At 37.6% G+C, this 6,554-nt stretch overlaps 1 non-coding gene across 1 annotated transcript; it reads right to left on the bottom strand.

Moving 5' to 3' along the window:
- Window positions 1–2,950: 2,950 nt before the first annotated feature.
- On the bottom strand, window positions 2,951–3,053 carry LOC129062481 (U6 spliceosomal RNA). Its single transcript, XR_008528276.1, has one exon. It is a non-coding gene; the product is annotated as a U6 spliceosomal RNA (small nuclear RNA).
- Window positions 3,054–6,554: the final 3,501 nt, after the last annotated feature.

Here is a 6,554-nt window from a genome sequence, read left to right as displayed (position 1 = left end):
TATCCTATGTCCCTTTATAGCTAGTTGTTATAATAGGTAAGTTGTGTCCTTTTTGGAGTCTAGTAATTTCCTAGAGCATAAACTAAATCACCCACAGTTGAATTAGAGTGGAATCTCTAGGAAATTTAACATCCTTTAAATCTTTTCCTATCTAAGGAAATAGGTGGGACTCTCCATATATCCTTGGGGCATTACTGTCCAAGTAAACTTGTAATCTTCCCAGGTGAAAACAGGTATTTCTGATCCTTTTTGCTGGAATGCTGAAAAAGGTACTATATGAATCTATTACTAGATAATACTAGCAGCCCACAGGAATAGCTGATAATAGGTTATGTGGATTTGGAACCATGGGATGTTTGGGAATAACTATTCTATTTATAGCTATGAAATTCTGCACAAACCTCCATTCTTTTCCACTGAGTTTCTTGCTGGAAGGACAGGAGAATTACATGGGCTTGTACATGGAATTATAAATCCTCTTTTAAGTAATCTTGTATAATGGGCTCAATTTCAGCTCATGAATAAAGGCTATTAGTAACTGAAAAAGGCCTGAAGTTGCACTGGAACACCCTACAACAAACATTTACTCTCAAGACTACTTTCCTAATTGGCCCAGTATCCAATTAACTTATTTCTAAATACATTGCACCCTTTTGGAAAAAAGATATGTGGGCATCACTGGTTTCAAGAAAATCTTGCCCTATGAGGTGAGTTGGGGCAGATTTGATTAGCAAAAATATATATTGCCCCATAACATTCACTAGTTGGAAGGGAACAGATTCTGATTTTAAAAACAGACATTGGTTGATTCGTTATCCTTACCATCTGCACAGAAGCTTTATTCTAAGAGCGGTGGCAGCTTAGTTTAATTTTTCCTGAATTACTAATAAGGAGAAGGGCTGAAATGCCTTCTCATAGTCCTTAGAGCAGCTTTGTGCTTGCCTCTGTTTCTTTTCTCTTTCTAAATCCCATTTCAATTTCCCATCATTCTTTTTAAGGTGAACAGAATCCCCTAGAGGAGTCTTCCTCTGAAAACTATTTAGTAATTCTGCTGCTTTTGCTCCCAGGAACCAGTAGGTATATTAATTGGAATAGGTCAGAACAGCCAGGATTACATATTTTTTTTTTTAAAGAATTTTATTTATTTACTTTTAGAGAGAGGGGAAGGGAGGGAGAGAGACATCAGTGTATGAAAGAAACATTGATTGGTTGCTTCTCACACGCCCCCAACTGGGGACCTGCCCCACAACCCCAGCATGTGCCCTGACTGGGAATGGAACCAGCAGCCTTTCGGTTTGTAGGCCCTTGCTCAATCCACTGAGCCACACCAGCCAGGGCCAAGTTTACATATTCTAAGAGTTAAATTCCTTTGTGAATCCATCAGGATCCCAGAGAAAATTGGGGACATTCTTAGGTAGATTGCTTAATTCTGTTCTAGTCCAAGAAATGTATATAAATGATAGTTCCCTTCTGCCTGAGACCAGCTTCTCTCCAAAGGGAGCTGCTAGAATTCCTGGATTATCCTTGTCTGAATTCCTATTCTCGTTTTCCCCTAGGTCAGTAGCAGTGGTAGTGGAGGAGTTATAGAGAAGATAGAAAGGAAAGGAAAAAGGGAGGGGGAGGGCAAGTCCAAACAAGGAAACTCAGAGAGCAAATACAGTAGAGGAGATGTAGAAGGGGGAGGAATGAGGAGTCAGCATTTATTAGCTTTAGACGCCTTCTGTAGGTCAAAGACAATCTTTAATACTTATTTTTTTAAAAGACTATCTGTGCTCTTCCTAGAGGCTTTTAGTTTCCAAGTCAATATATACTTCCCATTCATTCAGTTTAGTTTTAGAGCCAGCATTTTCTAATTTTGCATGCAAAAAATTAATTTAGGTGCCAAAAAAATCCCCAGCATATTGGCCATTTTAAGTGGTATCATTTCTGTTTACATCTTCCCATTTCTGTAAAGCACTTGCAAGTAAAGCCTTCCTATATCTCCAGGAGTATTAATGGGGGCGGGGAGTTTCTGGCCTTGGAACAACTTCCCGTGTTAATTTTAGTTTTATTTTGGGGTCTGTACAGTCAGCACAAATTACTAGGATTTTGTATAATGGGACAAAGTTGAGGCAGGAGACAGCATAGGAAGAACTCAGAGACTGCACTGCTGCTACTGGCCAGCGTCTAGCGTCCTGGCTGCCAGGAAACGCTTTTTAGCACTTAGGTGGAATGAGTAGTAAACCAACCAGGGAGGAGGAGGAAGTCATGTCTCACCCCCTAACTCAGCAGTCCTGAGCCTGGTCCGATAATACTGCCAGGTGTTCCAACATCACAAGAAACACTATGTTAGCAAGGAAGGAGGAAGTCCTTGAAATTCTATGTGGTGTTTCCACTACCTGGGAAAGAAAGCCTGGAAACTGTGCTTTCATCCGAAGGCCTGAAACGCCGGAGAGGGTCCACAGTGCCCAAAGAAGCGGCCCATAAAAAACTTGGGGTAACTGCCCCCACTTTAATTAACTGCCTCCTGTCACGTGCCTGTTTTACAACAAAATGAACAAATGGAGTCTGGAGCAAGATAAGACCCCCACACATACCTCAGTTTGGGTAGTCACATCCCCCCAGGAAAGCTGGCACCACAGTTACCCGTTAGTCAATACGTAGCATTTTTACTCCCATCCACCAGCCATATAGGTCCGCAGAACAGAGGACTTGCTTTCTCGGTGCAGGTTTAGTATGTGGCCCCTTTTTGTCCGTAGCTCCACAAACTCATCCTTTCATCCTAACCCCTACCCTGGCAACCAATAATTTTTTAATTGTCTCCACAGTTTTACCTTTTCCAGAATGTCAAAAAGTTGCAGTCATACAGTATGAAGGCTTTTTGGATTGGTTTTTTTCACTTAGTAATATGCACTTAATTTTCCTCCATGTCTTTTCATGGCTTGATAGCTCATTTATTTCTCTCTTTCTAAAAAATACGGAACACTTCATGAATTACAAATTATCCTTGCGAGGGGGCCATGCTAATCTCTGTATCCTTCCAATTTTAGTTTATATACTATGGAAGCAAGCACACTCTTTTTTTTTAGTGCTGCATCTGGACTCTTTCAGTTAACATTGTCTGAAAGATGAATCCAACATAATGAAAGTAACCAAGTTTGCTCTTTTACTCATATACTGTTCCATTGTATAAACATATCTATAATTATTTACCCTTTGTACTGTTGATGGACCTTTGGATGGTGTCCGTGTTTTTTAAAAACTTTAAAAAAATTTTTATTTATTGACTTTACAGAGAGAGAGGGAGGAAGAGAGAGAGAAAGAGAGAAACATGGATTTGTTGCTCCACTTATTTATGCATTCATTAGTTGTTTCTTTTGTGTGCCGTGACCGGAGATCGAACCCACAACCATGGTGTATCAGGATGATGCTCTAACCAATTGAGCTACCTGGCTAGAACAAGACTCTTTTTTTAAAGAGCATTTTAGGTTCACAATTATTTCTAATTTTTGACTGTAATAAATAATGCTACTATGACCATTCTTTTTATATATAAAGAAAATTTACATATATATAAAGAAAGAAAATATAAAATTTATATTTTTTGCATGCAAAATTAGAAAATGCTGGCTCTAAAACTAAACTGAATGAATGGGAAGTGTATATTGACTTGGAAACTAAAAGCCTCTAGGAGGAGCACAGATAGTCTTTACATATATATGTGTATATATGTGTCCTTTCTTTTTCAGAGAGAGAAAGGGAAAGGTTGAGAGAGAGTGACAGAGAGAGAAACATCAATGTGAGAAGCATCTATAGGTTGCATCCCACACGTGCCCCAATGGGAGATGGATCCTGCAATGTAGATTCATGCCCTGATTAAGAACTGAACCAGCAACCTTGCAGCCCTTATGGGAGGACACCCCAACCAATTGAGCAGTATCAGCCAGGACTAATTGTTGATTTTAGAGAAAGAGAGGTTGGGAAGAAACATTGACCCACCATTCCACTTACCCACGCATTCATCAGTTGATTCTTGTATGTGCCCTGACAGGGGGTCAAACCCACAAACCTAGTGCATAGGGATAAGGCTCCAACCAAGTGAGCTACCCAGACAAGGCCAAAAATTTTTTAATTTTGATGTAATTTCAAACTTACAGAAATGTTGCAAGAGGAGTACAAAGAACTTCTGTATATTCTTTAACCATATTTACTAATTAGCATTTTCTTTCTGTCTCTCTCTACATAAATATAAAACATAATACATAATATATAATATCAAGGGTTAGGGTTATGGTTTTATGTATATGTAGAAATATATATATTTTATATTTGTAAATTATATGTAGTATATATACATTTCTAAAGAATAAGGACATAATCTTAAATAACCAGTATTAATTTTTCAAAATCAGGAAATTTACTGTTATCTAATCTACAGTATATATTCAAATATTTTCAATTTCCAATTGTCCCAGTAATATACATTATAGGAAACATTTCTTTTTTTTGAAGATTCAGTCCAGGAGCATGCATTTATATTTAGTTGTCATGTCTCTTTGGTATTTTTTAATCTAGAAAAATTCTTTAGTCTTAAATCTAAACGACCTTAACATTTTGAACAGGCCAGCAGGATGTTCCTCAATTTGAGTTTGTCTGATTCTTGCCTAAATCATTCTTGCTATGATTTTTGTCAAATGGTGATATTTTTATTGTAGTTTTTAAAAATTATTTTTTACTGTGGTGAAATACATGTAACATAAAAATTGCTGTTTTAAGTATTTTTAAGTGTATAAGTCAGTGTCATTAATTACATTCACAATGCTGTGCAACCATCACCACTATTTCCAAAACTTTAACCACCTCAAATAGAAATTCTATCACTACTAAAAAATAACTCCCCATTTCCACCTCCCTTATTCCCTGGTAACCTCTAATGTACTTTTTGTTTCTATGATTTTGCCTATTCTACATACTTTACATAAGCGGCATTATACAATATTTGTCATTTTGTGTCTGGATTATTTTACTTAGCATATTCCTTTCAAGGTTCATTCATGATGTAATGTATTTTATTTGTATTTCTCTAATTATTAATAATGTTGAGCATGTTATCATGTGCTTATTGACTATTTGTATATTTTCTTTGGAGAAATGTCTCTTGAAATCCTCTGCCCATCTTCTACTTGAGTTTAGTTTTCTGTTTTTTTAAAATTATATTTCATTGATAATGCTATTACAGTTGTCTTGATTTTCCCTCCTCCACCCAGACGACACCCCCAACTCCCTCAGGCAATTCCTCCCACCATTGTTCATGTCCACCCGTCATGCATATGCTACTCCATTTCCTCTGCTGACTTTATATGCCCATGGCTATTCTGTAACTACCTATTTGTATTTATTCATTCCCTCAGCTCTTCACCCATTCCCCTACAAACCCCTCCCATCTGGCAACCATCAAAATGTTCTCTGTATCCATGAGTCTGTCTCTGTTCTTGTTTGCTTGGTTTGTTTTTTAGATTCAGTCGTTGATAGATTTGTATTTTTTTTTTTTTTGCCATTTTATTGTTCATAGTTTTGATTGTCTTCTTTTTCTTAAATAAGACCCTTTAACATTTCATATAATAAGGGTTTGGTCATGATGAACTCCTTTATTTTTTTCTTGTCTGGGAAGCTCTTCATCTGCCCTTCCATTCTAAATGATTGTTTTGCTGGGTAGGGCAATCTTGGCTGTAAGTCCCTGCTTTTTGTGACTTTGAATATTTCTTGCCAATCCCTTCTTGCCTGCAAAATTTCTTTTGAGAAGTCAGCTGATGGTCTTACGGGTACTCCCCTATAGATAACTAACTTCTTTTCTCTTGCTGCTTTTAAGATTTTCTCTTTATCTTTAACTTCTGGCATTTTAATTATGATGTGTCTTGGAGTGGGCATCTTCGCATCCATCTTGTCTGGAGCTCTCTGTGCTTCCTAGACTTGCATGTCTATTTCCTTCACCAAATTTCACCAAAAAACAAAGGGAAGTTTTCTTTCATTTTTTTTTAAAATAGATTTCCAATTTCTTGCTCTTTCTCTTCTCCTCCTGGCACCCCTATGATGCAAATGTTGGACATCTTGAAGTTGTCCCAGAAACCGTTTGCACTGTTCTAATTTCTTTGGATTCTGTTTTTTTCTTGTTGTCCTGATTCGTTACTTTTTTTTACTTCCTTATGTTCCAAATCATTGATTTGATTCTCAGCTTCATCCACTCTTCTCTTGTTTCCCTGTCAATTGTTCTTTTTTTAAAATTTTTATTTATTTATTTTTAGAGAAGGGAAGGGAGGGAGAAAGAGAGGGAGAGAAACATCAATTTGTGGTTGCATCTCGTGTGCCCCCTACTGGGGACCTGGCCTGCAACCCAGGCATGTGCTCTGCACTGGGAATCTAACTGGTGACTCTTCAGTTCGCAGGCCGGTGGTCAATCCACTGAGCCACACCAGCTAGGTCCCCTGTCAATTGTTCTTTATTTCAGTTAGTGTATCCTTCATTTCTGACTGGATCTTTTTATGCTGCTGAGGTCCTCACTTAAGTTCCTTGAGCAT

Source organism: Pteronotus mesoamericanus, unplaced genomic scaffold (genome assembly GCF_021234165.1).
Source record: "Pteronotus mesoamericanus isolate MK-2021 breed Mesoamerican mustached bat unplaced genomic scaffold, CSHL_Meso_final scaffold_705, whole genome shotgun sequence".
Classification (NCBI taxonomy): domain Eukaryota; kingdom Metazoa; phylum Chordata; class Mammalia; order Chiroptera; family Mormoopidae; genus Pteronotus; species Pteronotus mesoamericanus.
Note: the sequence above shows the minus strand (reverse complement) of the source record. Positions and strands in the feature narration are given on the sequence as shown.